The following is a 15,044-nucleotide window of genomic DNA, read 5'->3' as shown; positions in this document are numbered from 1 at the left end:
TCATACTTTTTCTTATGTTTGTGTAAACCTGCTTAAAGAGCTGTGTAGGTCAGTATTGAGTACAGGTAGAGGACTAAGTGTCATCATTTTTTTGGGGTTCATTTTTACAGGACGGCAGGTTTAGCGCTGTGTTTTTATGTTATATTAATTTAGTTGTGCTTAGTTTTAGGTTCAATCTTCTGCTCACCCCTGAACCCACAACTTTTATAGTTACACAATTTAGCATTTTTGTCTTCACAATGTTTTTACACCTGAAAACTTTAGATTGAAAAAAAAGTTTATTTTTGGTCATTTTGGAGAATTTCTTTTTCAAAGCCTGTGCAATTATATATAGAAATTTTATTCTATATCATAATCTATATATAGTCTAGCCGCAAAACTTTAAGACCCCTATCTAAGCATGATAACTGGAAAACAGTATCACTAAGTTTCTATAAAAAATTGAACTCTGCTATAAATTGATAAAAACAACTGTTGTATTATTTTATATATATATATTTTTGTATATGTTGTTGTTAATAAATTATCTGTACTATTAGAGCCCTGTCTGACATTGTTATACCCCGAGTTCACCACTAGAGGGCAGCAATTTACTTACTAGTGTTTATATAATGGAAAAACACATAATAAATGTATGATGTGGGAGCAAAATATATGTGTAATATGTAATAACTGTTTATTTGTATTATTATTATTTAAAGATAAATGAAACTTAATTAGAATACTATAATCTGCTGTAATAAATATGCTATAACATGATGTAAATAGTAACCCAAGATTCTGAATCGTAAATGTTCAATAGAATTATGGGAATTAAAATAAAAATTGTTTTACCAAGTCTCGGGTCAGTTTGACCCGGTGCATGTTTAATTATCCAAAAGAAACTAAAACAAATCCTAACAAGGAGTGTAAATGTTTCTTTACTAGCTCAATTACTCCATTACTCATTATTCAGGTAATGCTTCAATTACGATAATTCACTCGTTTTCATAAAAAAAATACATGTGCAAATCAAGTCAAGTAGTTTTATTGTCAATACTGCATATGTACAGGACATACAGAGAATTGAAATTACTTATTGAGATGGAATGACAGTATAAATAGAACCCGTATGTTCAAATTATTATTATTATTTTTTTATGTTTCACTACTTTATTGCTTTTAAAAGACCAACATATAAAACACAATAGTTTTACATTTAACATTGACACATAACATTGCAATTTTGTTTTAGTTTTGTTTTGCAGGGGGTGGTTGCAAATACAGCTCTGAAAAAAAATAAGAGAGCACTAAAAATGATGAGTTTCTTTGATTTTACCAAATTGAAAATCTCTGGAATATAATCAAGAGGAAGATGGATGATCACAAGCCATCAAACCACCAAACTGAACTGCTTGAATTTTTGCACCAGGAGTAAAGCAGCATAAAGAAGAAGGACATGATGCCAAGATGCATAAAAACTGTGACTAAAAAACAGGGTTATTCCACAAAATATTGATTATTTCTGAACTCTTAAAACTTTATGAATATGAACTTGTTTTCTTTGCATTATTTGAGGTCTGAAAGCTCTGCATCTTTTTTGTTATTTCAGCCATTTCTCATTTTCTGCAAATAAATGCTCTAAATGAGAATATTTTTATTTGGGAGAAATTGTTCGTAGTTTATGAAATAAAAAAAAAACAATGTTTAGTTTACTCAAACATAAACCTATAAAAAGCAAAATCCAACAAACTACTTCAGAAACTGAGATAAACCAGCAGGGGGAGACAAACTCAACATATACAGGCACAAGTACACAAATCTTATTTTTAACATTTTATCAGCCACAAATTGTGGTGAGGATATCTAGCTAGCTTTATAGACCAAATGTAGACTTAAAAATAATACTGCAATAATAAGACTAATTAATAAACTATGCATTTTTTTATTAATAAGAAGTAATCTTTATATGATAGAAAAATAGGGACAAGCCCTGAATGGTGGAGATAAGTTCCTTTCAGTCTTGGAGAGCTATAAAAATAGCCTAAATAACATTTTATTTTGATTAGGTATAATAAATTAGCTAAATTCAGACTCTTGATATAGACTCTTAAACTAAAGTGGTTTTAGAAGATTTTGTAATAATAATTAGGCGATTATTTATGTATAGTGAGGATTTTAGATTCAGAATCAGGTGAGAGATTAAGATGGGACGTCTTCTTTAAATCTGTTTATCTCCTTCAATAAATCTGTTAGCTAGTTGAACTAGAGCAGATAATGGGGAAATCAGCTGCTGGGGGAAGTTTTGATGATGAACATTATGTAAAACGTGTTTGTTTGACAAACTGTTTTATTATCTTCTTTTCTTATAGAAGATGTTTAAACCTGTCTGCTGTAGATAACAGTGTGTGTGTGTGTGGGTGTGGTAAAAGGGTGGTGGCTGGGTGTGTTGTGTTCTCGGCACACCTGGATTTACCCCTGTGGGAATTCCATTATGTAATAGTACTTCCTTTTAAAAAGAAAGTAAATGTCAAATGATCTGTTCTTCTTCTTCTTCTTCCCTTAAATAAGCTCAGACAGACACACGCTTTTTCAGGACCGGATGCTGCTGACCCACTGTGAGTACTGTAAACGTCCTGTAGTACTGCTGAAATACCTGTATTTACTTATATTTGTGAGTACTAACTTTCTGAAGTACTGAAACAATTAATTATTAAGATCTAATATCATTTAAAACTTAATTTTTAGAAAATTTCCCAGGTAAATAACAATTCTTAGAATATTCACTAACTAATCTTACCTTCTGGTCGAGGGAATGTTTCCTGGAATTTTCCCTCCAAGTGAATCTGTCCAGTTTTCTTAAAGTTTTCTGAACATCTTTGTAAAGTTTCATGAAATGTAACATTGAGGGAACTGTTACTGTAAAAGCAGTGCTTCTAACATTGGCAGAACATCTTTGTAATGTTATGTAATATTTGTTAAACATTCTAATATTTGTTAAACATGGCTTTTTCTAACGTTGGGGGAAGGTATAGTAAGGTTGTGTAATATTTTTTGAATGCTAATGTTACGGTAAAGATGTGCTGCTGACTGTCTGAGTTTGTGTAATGTTTTAAAACATTCTTTGAACATAACTGTATAAGTGTTTTCTTCTAACATTGGGAGGATGTTTGTTTGGGAACATTCCCTGTTATCTGGGTTAGGTATAATGGATCTATATCAGGGCTGAGTATAATTCTGTATTGGCTATAAGATTGACGAGAAATTAATCATTTCAGAGAAACTGAGGCACGGTGGAGGCCCACGGTGGAGGCCCATAAAACATACCCGCATTCTGTATAATAATGTGGTAAAACTGGTCTTCCTTCCTGTTTTTATCAAAAAACAAAAACACAGTTTCACTTACAGTTTTTTTTTAAGTGACGAGCAGAAGAGATAATTATATAATGAATTACCTCAAATCAGATCCTAAACTGAAATTGTTCCATTCATCTTCATCGTAAGAGTATGAAAACTTCTTATTGAGATGTTTTTCATTCATTCTTGACAGTTCTACCATGACGTCCTGCAGATATGTTCTCTGGGGCCTGCTCTTTACAACCGTCACCACGGGTGAGTGTTGTATATCTCTTTATATCTGAACTTCTGACTAAACCAAACTTTTTTTGTTGGGGGCCAGAAGGAGAAATATGTGTGCAGTCACGGGGTACAGACTCTGTAATTAAACAAATAATTAAATATACTTTACTATTACAATAATACACATTCTTTATTACTATCATTTTACTTGAGTTACTATTGTTTTCTATTTTGACAGTGTTGTGTAAACTAAAACTTATTAAATTGATGTTTCATTTCATAATGTCTATTAACATTATTCGCCATTATGCCATTATGCCTATTTTCCGTTTTTTTCATTTTATTTCTAAAATAACTCATTTTTATCGTGGTAATTTCTGCCTCTGCAGCTTCTCTCAGGTTTATCTGTGCTGTAGGTGTAAACAATTTGTTCATGTACTTTGGTACATAGACACATCATCACCATATGCAAATCAGTCAATCAATAATACCGTCCCCCTGCTGTCGTCCAAACATCTGCGTCGCACCGCTATCAGAGTCTGACGGCTGCTGCTACAGCTTAGCCAATCAGCTCTCCCTCCTGCCCTGCCTCTAAACCCATACATCACCCTGTGCCCCTCTCAAACAACCCCTCCCATTTTTCACCCTTTTTTAAATTCGAGCTGAGGGTGGAGTCAGCTAAAGTCAGACGATTTAGTAACCCTTTACACTACAGCATCAACATCTCAGACCAGAACTAATTCTTTGTATTCTGCCACGCCTCCTTCTTTCTGTTTGTCTGTTACCATCACAGCTCCAACCCTGTATGGCTATTAGCGTCAAAGCTAACACGATTAAAACCTTTTGAGACCAGTTGCTGTGTCTGTTAGCCCCGCAACACCACCCCTGCAAAGGCCAGCTGTTAGCATCGCGGCTTAATTGCCTTAACGTCGCCAAGCCTGCTGTGTTATTAGCACTACAGTTCCAACTCTGCCAAGACCAGCTGTTAGCTTTATGGCTAACCTGCTCTAACATAGCCAAGCCTGACTGATGTGCCTGTTAGCATCGCAGCTCTAACCTTGCCCAAGCCAACTGTTAGCTTTGTAGCTAACCCACCTTAAACCTTCCAGCTGCAATGTCTGTTAGCATTATGGCTCTAACTCTTTTTTGTGTTACTCACTCCTACTGTTAGCATTATGTCTATCTGACTTTAACCTTGCTGAGCCTGGCTGCTGTGATGTTAGCATCTTGGCTTTCACCTGAGTGTTTACCCTGCACTCTACCATCTTGCATGTGAAGTGCATTGTGGGCGCTCACTGTCTTTTCTCTTGGGCAGGGGCGAAGTTGCCTACAAGGTTGGATTGTTTTCTGCTATTTTAAGTTGTGAATTAATTCTGTAAATATTTTTATCTCCTTCAGTGCCTGGATCAGTAAATGTACCTTCAGTGACGGTGAAGCTCCATGACTCAGCTGTCCTGCCCTGCTTTGAGAGATGTTCTGGAGTGGTCAGGTGGACGGTGTTCCACAAACCCACTGATATTCTGGCTGAGTGTAATCAGACTTCCTGCAGATCAGTGGAGGGGTATCAGATGATCTATAATCATTATCTGCAGGGAGATTTCTCTCTGATCATCACTGAAGCTGATTTCAGTAAGAGAGCCTGGTACACCTCTGACTGTGATGGGAGTGATCTGTGTGATATCAACCTAAAGATCGAGCGTGAGTATCAGTCGTATGGCTGTTGTTAATATAAGGTTTATAAGATTTGTAAGTTAATTGAGTTCCTGATTGTTTTTTCTCTTCAGTCTTGAATATCTCAGTTCAAATAAAGCCTGGAGAATCTCTGCTGCTGAAGCTTCATGTATCAGATCCGGTGGAGGTGATCTATAACGGCACATCTGCAGCCAATCGAACCAGCCGTCAGGTCTGCACCGTGGACGGACGCTCACCCCAGTGCAGACCTGAATACACCAACAGAACATCTATATCTTCTGCTCTGGAGCTGAGGGGAATGAAGGAGGCTGATAGTGGGGTTTATATCATAAAGGACAGCAGGAATGAAGAGGATGTTCATCTCTATACAGTGACTGTCATAGGTAGAGTAAGATCTATAGACTGATTATTGCTCATTAATAAATCAACCTTTATTTTCACTCCATTATACATCGAGGGTAACCCTTACTTTCAATGTAGCCAAGCATTTAAAACTGAAATGGACTGAATTTTTTTGTAATAAAATTAAAATTTAGTATTTATTCAGGTAAAATAAAAAAGGAACTTCGTAAACACAGTCAGCAGTATGCTCTCCTGCAGAAGACTTGCTGAAATATTGATCTTCAGACTAAAATCCTACACTGTCGTATCACTGTGGTTTATTTCAGGTGATTCTGAAGCTCCGGAGCTGAAACAGAAGCCCAGTGATGAAAACGGTAAATATAACGATCACATCACTGTAGATTAACCCTTATTTATAAACACTAATAAAAAAATTCTACTGCAGAACAACCCTGCACTCGAAGAATAGAGATAAAGAGGCAGCAGGGAGGCAAACATCTACAAATCAATCAGTGTTAAGTATAAGGAGACTCTGCCCACATATGTAGATGATGATGGCAACTAAATACAGTACAAAAAAAAACAATAATTTTTTCTCTAATAAGAATTTTTTGTATTACTAAGCATTGCAAGATCAAATTATCTTGCTTATTTTATGAATAATGATAATAATAAGCTTAATCAGTCTTAGAATTTTTTCCTTATTTTAAGTCTTGTGAACTAGAACTGTGTATTGGCAAAAACGTAGCGATACTATACGTATCACGATACAGGGGTTACAATTCAGCCTATTTCGATATATTGCAATACTGTAAGCAAAACAATATATTGCAATTGTTTAAAACTGCTATAGTATAAAAAAAAACATAATTATAAAATCTGAATAAAAGAAGACTTTTTTTTTTTACTTTTTTCATCCAGTCAGAACAGTGGAATCTAACAAAAGTGAAAAACACTGCCATCTAGTGGTCATGGTGTAATCACAACACAAAATGAACCACTTCTGATACCAACCTTAATGTCTAAACTCATATTTACATATTGATACTGTATTTTTAAAAATCATTATTAAAAATCAATACATTATTGCAAAACAAAATATTGCAATACTTCAATATATCGATATTCTCTCACACCCCTCATTTTAACTCAAAATAAGCACACAAAGCCACCGGTCAACTTTTTTTGACCTTCTGATTGCTTCTATTAAGCAATCATATTAAGAAAGATTTTTATTCGCCATACCTGCAGAATTTGGGTTGATTCCTGTTTTTGATCTGGAATTATTATTATGTTAAGTATAATTTTAAAAATATGCTTAAATGCACTTTTCTTTTGCAAGGGTTGCCTGGCTGGGTGGTTCCAGCGCTGGTGGTGTTGGGGGTGGTGTGTGTGATATCAGTGGTGCTGAACGTGGTGGTGCTGTGGAGAAAACCTTTATGTCTCCAGGCTGGATCAGAGAGGAATGAAGGTCATGATCTGAACCCAATGGAAGGACCTGATCCACTGAGTCCAGAAGAACAGGAGGACCATCCTCTCCAGCCTCCTCCCGGAAACGACCAGGACCGAGACTGAGATCATCCCCACTCTGCACTGAGTGTAGAACCATCTACTGATCCTCTACAGAACACCTCAGCACTCAGGAGGGGCGCAGGGAACCGCCCCTGCCCTGAAGTACCTTCACACCCTAAAGTGCTTTAAAAGTTTGTGGGTTGTAGAAAAACAATGATGGCAACTGCAGTGGCACATGCAGTGCAAGTGATTTTATTGTTGAAAGGTGCAAAAAATGTGCAAAATATCAAAAGAAAAAGTAAACAAAAATTAACAAAACAAAATCTATTTACAAAAATGTACACAAGGAATCAACCATTTTCTTAAATTTGTAACATTGGTTCATACATCAACCAACCATAGCATACCTCAACCATACCTCAAATGTGAATGTGAATATTTTATCGGCAGCTATTAAAACAGAAATGTATATCCCAGTAGCAAACTTTAAAGGACCACTATGTAACTAATTGTCAGTGGTAAATGATAAAATGATCAGGATGTATCATCAGATTTTAAGGAAACATGTTGAGTGAAAGCACTGGCAGCTCTTGTCAGCAGGGCTTCAGCAGTACGTTCCTATTTTAAGTGTGCAGGCCGTCCCGGGGTTTTGTGTTTGTTTTGTCCTCTGACTCCTCCTGCTGCTCTTACCCAACACTAACTCTGCCCACCGAGGTTGCCAGCACTACAGCAGCGCATCACAGCAAAGGAGCTTAGCAGAGCTGGTTCAGATAAACCTCAGCTGCTACACAGCTTAAAAAACCTACGCATGTCTCACCCTCCCCAGCCACAAAACTTATTTCAGCAGGCTGAATCTACACAACGTTAAGACTAGTAGGAGAGGCGGAGAGGGCGGAGCAGACTACTCTCTGTGGTGTTTTGAAATTGGACTGCTGTAGCCATTTCACACACTTGCTCTCAGGTCCTACATAATGCACCTTTAACTGTAATGTGTGAAATGTTCCAAACTAGCAGAATGTTTAACTTTTAATGGAGGAATTAGTAGTGATGGGTAGATGAGGCGTCATGAAGCGTTTTCACCCATATAATACATCTATGTAATGCTGCAGGCTGGAGCCCCCAGTGGGCGTGGCTAAAGGGCGGAGCAGGTGTCAATCATTTTCGACTGCAGCCAATCAGATACTACACTTTCGTTGTCAATCACTTTTTATTAAGCCAATCCTCAGACAGACCAAGCTGTCCATCATTTTTTACTGCAGCCAATCACCTTAACAGATCTGCCAAAAGAAGGTGGAAACTGCGGTGCTACCGGTTAAACGTAGCGCGATTTAAACTTCTGAACAGCGATGAAGCTGTAATTGCAGTAATTGCATTAAATCATGTATACGTATGTGTGTGTGTGTGTATATATATATATATATATATATATATATATATATATAGCAATTACTGCAATAAAGGAAAAAAATAAAATATATATAAAAAAAAAGTGCCATTCCAGAAAAACGAGTATTTTAATATTTGATTAAAAAATATCTAAGTATTTTATCTTTAGTGTAATCTATTAGTGTAAGCTATTTATTAATGCATTTTTTATTGTATTGTATTATTTTTTTAAAAATTGTGTGCATTTTTGTTTTTGATGTAAAACAAATTTAAATTTCATGGAAAAGCTCTAAAAATAAAGTGCTTTTTTCTTTTTCTTCTTCTTCTTCTTCTTCTTATTATTTTTCTTACAGTGACTGCCAGTATATTGCACTATTACAAACATCTCATTGTTCAATAAAACCCCTATCCAGATAACTCTCTCCATCCAGACAGAGATTGATTGGATGTAGAGAAGTAAAAACATATACCACACATATATAAAAATATACACACACTCCAGCAAGAACATAGCAGATGTATGTAGTCTAGTATGAAGATGATCCGTGCAGAGACTCAAGAGAACTCCAGATAAACTCCAGTCCAACTAAACTTCTTTAATATATTTGCATTCTACTAAAATACATTCATTTACAATCAGCATATATGCAGCTGAAACACTAGTGAACAGCTTAATGCAAAATCCCAAATTATATTATCAACATTAACATTTTAATATTTTAACTTTATAGTCATTATAGCTTTTAGAAAAATGTGTTTTGGGGCGGGGACTTTTGTTCTTAATGGCTTTATTTTTTCTCCTTACATTACTTTTACTTTTATACTTTAAGTAGTTTTACACACCACACCCACCAGTGGTGCCTTTAAAGTTTTCAACCAATAGGAATAAAGCGTGGTCTCTGGATTGTGTGACACCCTGTTCAGAGGAAAGCCCCTCCCCACAGGCTGCTGCTGCAGTAGTGAGGGGGATCTGCTCAGGCTCGGTTCTGGATCACTGTGGGAAAGTTCTGATCTCTACAGGAGACAGAAGCACTGGGAGATCTTCCAGATCATCACCATGAGTATGTAACCAGTAACCTGTTAATATGGAGATTTATGATTCTTAGTCTTAATTCTTAATTCCACTTTAAACAGAGCAGTAAGAGTTAAAGTTATCTGCAGTAGTGAGGAGCTGTGGACTTTAATCTGTGTAACATTAGATAGATGTAGGAGCCTCATCCTGTTTCAGATTAAACCAAATTTACATCACAGATCAGAGTTTAATATTATGTTTATATATATTGACAGTATACAGTAAACAATAGTAAACAGAGTAACATTGTTGCAACATATTGTTTTGATGTGCCATATTGTATATTAAACAATCATATATCATATCATTATATTTTCTGATATTAATACATATTATACATATTCTGTGATAGCAGCAGTATTCTGTTATGAATGTTGTGAATTTTGTTTAATTAAAAGTTTATGTTTGTCGTTTTAATTCATGCACTTCATATTCTGCACTTTACTATGTTGGCCATTACCTACATTGTTTTTATGTTACATTACAGCTCTGAAAAAAAAAATAAGAGGCCAACTAAAAATGATGAGTTTCTTTGATTTTACCAAATTGAAAACCTCTGGAATATAATCAAGAGGAAGATGGATGATCACAAGCCATCACACCACCAAACTGAACTGCTTGAATTTTTACACCAGGAGTAAAGCAGCATAAAGTTATCCAAAAGCAGTGTGTAAGACTGGTGGAGGAGAACATGATTAAAAACCAGGATTATTCCACCAATTATTGATCATTTCTGAACTCTTAAAACTGTATGAATATGAACTTGTTTTCTTTGTATTATTTGAGGTCTGAAAGTTCTGCATATTTTTTGTTATTTCAGCCATTTCTCATTTTCTGTAAATACATTAAAATTACAATATATTTGTGTTTGTGTGTGTGTCTGCAGGTCAGTCATGCAGTTCTGTATATCTGCTGTTGTTGTCCTACTCATACTGGCCACTATTTTCACTAATGGTAAGTGTAAAATTATTGTTTGGTTATATATATATATTTTTCAATTCAAGTGATCATTACGCAGTACAATCAGAACACACTTGTGTCATTATTCTGTTTAGCAATGCACCATTTTTTTTTTTTTACCTTGATCAAAACAGAACAAATTAAAATTATTGCTGAAAAGAAATCGCAGACTCACCTGGCTACTCTCCAGAAACACATTTATCATGAGAACTAGTGATGCCATGCAGAAAATCTCTAGAGAGGAGAATACACCCACCTGAAGAGATTGATTTTTTGACACTGATCAACGAATTCAAATTTTCTCCCATTTTTCTCCAGATTTATCTGTCTAACTGTCCCACTTAGTCAGCTGCTACTCAGCTATATATCCTCCCTATCACTCACTAGTGATGCTCCAACACCAGGAGGGTTAAGAAGACTAGCACACGCCTCCTCTGATACATGTGAAGTCAGACTCCGCCTCTTTTTGAACATTGCTGATGTAGCATTGCAGAGTAGCATAACAGCGCTAACGCTCGGAGGAAAGCGCAGCGACTCGGTTCTGATACATCAGCTCACAGATGCAGCCTTGTGCTGATCCACATCACCCTAGGAGTGATGAGGAGAAAGAGAGAGCGCCATCTACTGTACTGTACCCACCCAAAGAGAGAGAGCAAGACCAACTGTGCTCTCTCAGGGCTCCGGCAGCTGATGGCAAGCTGCATGACTGGGATTTGAACCAGGGATCCTACGATCATAGTGGCTCTGTGTTGTTTGAATCTGGCATAGGTTGCAGCTACAAAACACCCACTTCCTTCTAACCACTTTTCTTATTCTTTATTCCAGCATCTCTATCAGCTTTTCCTACAGTGAAGGTGTTGTATAATGGTGCTGCTGTTCTGCCCTGTACTTATAAATGTTCTGGAGTGATCAGCTGGTCCTGTAATCTCAGCGATCCTCTGGCTGAGTGTGATCAGACTTCCTGCAGATCAGTGAAGGAGGGATATCAGATGATCTATAATCAATACCTGAAGGGGAATCTCTCTCTGATCATCAGTAAAGCTGATTTCAGTAAGAGAGGACTGTACACTGCGGACTGTGATGGTAGAGATCTCTGTGAAGTGGAGCTTCAGATTAAGGGTAAGTGTCCGTCAGTGTCCTGCAGGGATTAGTTTTAGAGTTGATTCAGTTTAAATTGAGAAACGTCTTGTTCTCCACAGCCCTGAACTCTACAGTTCAGATACAGTCTGGAGAATCTCTGCTGCTGGAGCTGAAGAGTTTAGATCAGGTGGAGGTGGTCTATAACAGCACAGAAGCTGCTGGATCCTCCAGCGTTAAGATCTGTACAGTATATGGATACAAACTGAAATGTAAAGATAATTATACACAGAGAACATCTCTATTACCTGATCTGAAGCTGAGAGATATGAAGAAGTCTGATAGTGGAGTTTACACCATCAGAGACACCAGAAACAATGAGGAAATTCAGATTTACACAGTCACTGTCCGAGGTACGTGTTTAGTCTGGGAATGACTCCTGATGTTTTAGGCTACGTTCACACAGCAGGTGAAAGTGACCCGAATCTGATTTTCTGACCAAATCCGATGTTTATTACAGTGTGCTCACACTGATCAGATTTAATGTGGTCTCCTCAGTTCAAGCTCTTAAACTGACTTTAATCCATTAAAGAGCAGCAGAGCTTCACGTGAAGTTTCGGTTTCATCTTCTCCAGCATCACAGGAGCTATCAAGCAGTTCCAGTAGAAACTTGTTATTCAGCAACGCCCACTTCTTTAGTTAGTTTTTTAAGTTTCCTAAAACTTACTTTTTAAGATTTAACTTTTTTTTCTCTTTACTCCTTACATTTTAATAAAAACAGCCTTGTTACTCCTATTTCATTTCAGCTGGTTTTTATTCCGGCTTCTTATCGTTCGATAAAACCCCCTATACAGATCTCTCCATCCAGAGAAGTATTTTATTAAACCCTTAGTATCAATAATAAAAAGTGACGTATAGAGTTAAAATAGATTTCTTGTGTGTGAAAACAAACCAGATGATTATGATAATGAGCCATATCATTTTTATTATTTCAGGACAGATATCTAATCATAAGTTTTGATTGGGGTATCTGTATTCGTCTCTAGCCATTCTGCAAGCAGCTGTTAGAGGCTTTAGATGTCCATTCACACCCACTGTCAAATATTCTGACTTCACTCCAGACCCGCTCTGAACGGTTCTGTTCACATTTTAACCTTTAATAATGGAGGAAAATCAGGCCACTGGAATATTGTTGTCGTTACACGGTTAATGTCCAATCAGATCAGAGAGAGTGGGAGGGCGCTGATGTGGGACTGAATTGTGGGAATGAATAGCGGCATTAGTTCAGTTTTACCATTACACATCTGTCTGTGTGTGTGTGTGTGTTTGTCTGTCTGTCTGTCTGTCTGTGTGTGTGTGTGTGTGTGTGTGTGTGTGTGTTTGTGTGTGTGTTCTGTTGTCCAGATCATGAGTCATATCCGGGTGGAGATAAGGGGGCTGTTGTTCCTCTCTGGGGGATGATCCTGATGGGTGTGGTTCTGGCGGTGCTGCTGGGGGTGTGCGCGGCGGTGGTGACGGTGATTGTGCGGTAGAAGAAAGAAGATGTTGAGCTGCAGAAGTTCGGAGTGAGGAAGAAAAAAACGAGCAGAGTCGCCCCATTCTGAAAAAAAAAAAAACAAGAGAGGATCATTCTTCTCTTATTTACAGTAAAACCCAATCCTGTGTTCACACTGGCAGGCAACAAGTCCCGCAGGTCACCCTGAAGAGTTTCTCTTGTGGGCGCGGTCGAGGCTAATATAGCAAGAAAGCGGCACATCTAGTGACCAGGGGCCTGATGTACTAAAGGTGCATACTCACAAAAACATAGCGTACACCATATTTCACGCTCACGGTCAGATGTACTAAATGTGACTTAAACGTGAGAAAGTGTGTTTCCCATAGCTTCCCATACTTTCGTTTCAGGCGCACGTATTTTTTGGTATGTATGTTTCTAATGTGTTTTTGTCATTTGGCGACACTTAGAGGCGATGCATTGAAATCACAACTATTAAGATTTCCTTTACACCAGGGGTGTCCAAACTTTTTTTGTTGGGGCCAGAAGGAGAAATATATTTAAAAGTCACGGGCCACAGACTCTGTAATAAAACAAATAATGAAATCTACCACTTTAAATAATAAATTTTCCTGATTACTTTCATTTATACACCATTTTACTTGACTTACTTACTATCTTTATCTTTGACAGTGTTGTCTAAACTAAGAATTTTTAAATTGATGTTTAATTTCATGATGTCTCTTAATATTAAACTCCTTAATTACGGCAACTTTTAGACTCTTTGCCCCGTTTTTCTGCGCTAGAAATGCGCACTCTCTCCGCTTTTAGACTCTTTGGCCCGTTTTTTTGCGCTAAAAACGCGCACTCTCTCTGCTTTTAGACTCTTTGGCCCATTTGTTTGCGCTAGAAATGCACACCCTCTCCGCTTTTAGACTCTTTGGCCCGTTTCTGACACCTAGCGTTCAAACTTTGAATCTCACATTATAAAACCTGCTTAACAGCGGGCCAACTTTCATTCTATTTCTAAAATACCTCGCGGGCCACTCCAAAAAAGGAAATGGGCCGCAAATGGCCCGCGGGCCGTAGTTTGGACACTCCTGCTTTACACACACATTGTAGTAATAAGCCATTATTGGATAAAATAAAGTAAATTAATCAGACAATTAAACAGTAAATTAATCAGACAATTTCATTGGCTTACTGAAATAATCATTCAACGTGTTTCCACTTAGCCTAGTTTATATAAACATGTATAAAACGTTGTGCTGGAGTTGTTGGAGATGGCAGCGTTGGCCGAATTCGTCGAGAGCGTGTTTTCCGTGACCATTATGATTTTTTTGGGCTCTTGATGATGACTGGCTTATAAACCGTTTCAGATTTCCGAGAGCCTGGTTGGGTTGGGATAAGATTATAAGCTGAGTGAGTGACGGGCGGCTTCTTGGTATGAAGCAACTCATTTAAAGCATTTAAACAAAAGCATTTATTATACAGTTTAGAATAATTTATTTAAAACATGGGTGATTATTAAATTACTTAGAAGACAGTGACTATGCTATGCGCCTTGCGACACTTTCTTGATGAGCATATTATTATTATTATTGTTATTATTATTATTATTATTATTATTATTATTATTATTATTATCATTATTATTATTATTATAACATTACACCCTGTGTAGTTGAGGGAGTCATGGGAGTTGATTGTGATGTACTAAGACAAAAGTACATGGGATTCTGTCTACACACGGTTTAATAAATCCAGATTTTTTTCTGCGTTTGGAACTTTTCAGCTCTGAGTGTACAGAACATTTTAGTAGGAAGTCCACGCAAGTCTTAGTACATGAGGCCCCAGAGGGAGCATGAATGAGTATAAGTACTGTAGTTAGTAACTGTATTGGTTACACTTTACAATAAGGGTCTAAAAACAGTACAGTAATTATTAATTAAC

At 36.9% G+C, this 15,044-nt stretch overlaps 1 long non-coding RNA gene across 1 annotated transcript; it reads left to right on the top strand.

Annotated features, from left to right (window-relative positions):
- The first annotated feature begins 9,456 nt into the window (after nt 1-9,456).
- On the top strand, nt 9,457-11,436 carry LOC125787016 (uncharacterized). Its single transcript, XR_007428965.1, has 3 exons — nt 9,457-9,551; nt 10,449-10,516; nt 11,348-11,436. It is a non-coding gene; the product is annotated as an uncharacterized LOC125787016 (long non-coding RNA).
- Nucleotides 11,437-15,044: the final 3,608 nt, after the last annotated feature.

The sequence above is a fragment of the Astyanax mexicanus genome, chromosome 22, assembly GCF_023375975.1.
Source record: "Astyanax mexicanus isolate ESR-SI-001 chromosome 22, AstMex3_surface, whole genome shotgun sequence".
NCBI lineage: Eukaryota > Metazoa > Chordata > Actinopteri > Characiformes > Acestrorhamphidae > Astyanax > Astyanax mexicanus.
This window is presented reverse-complemented; position numbering and strand designations above follow the sequence as displayed.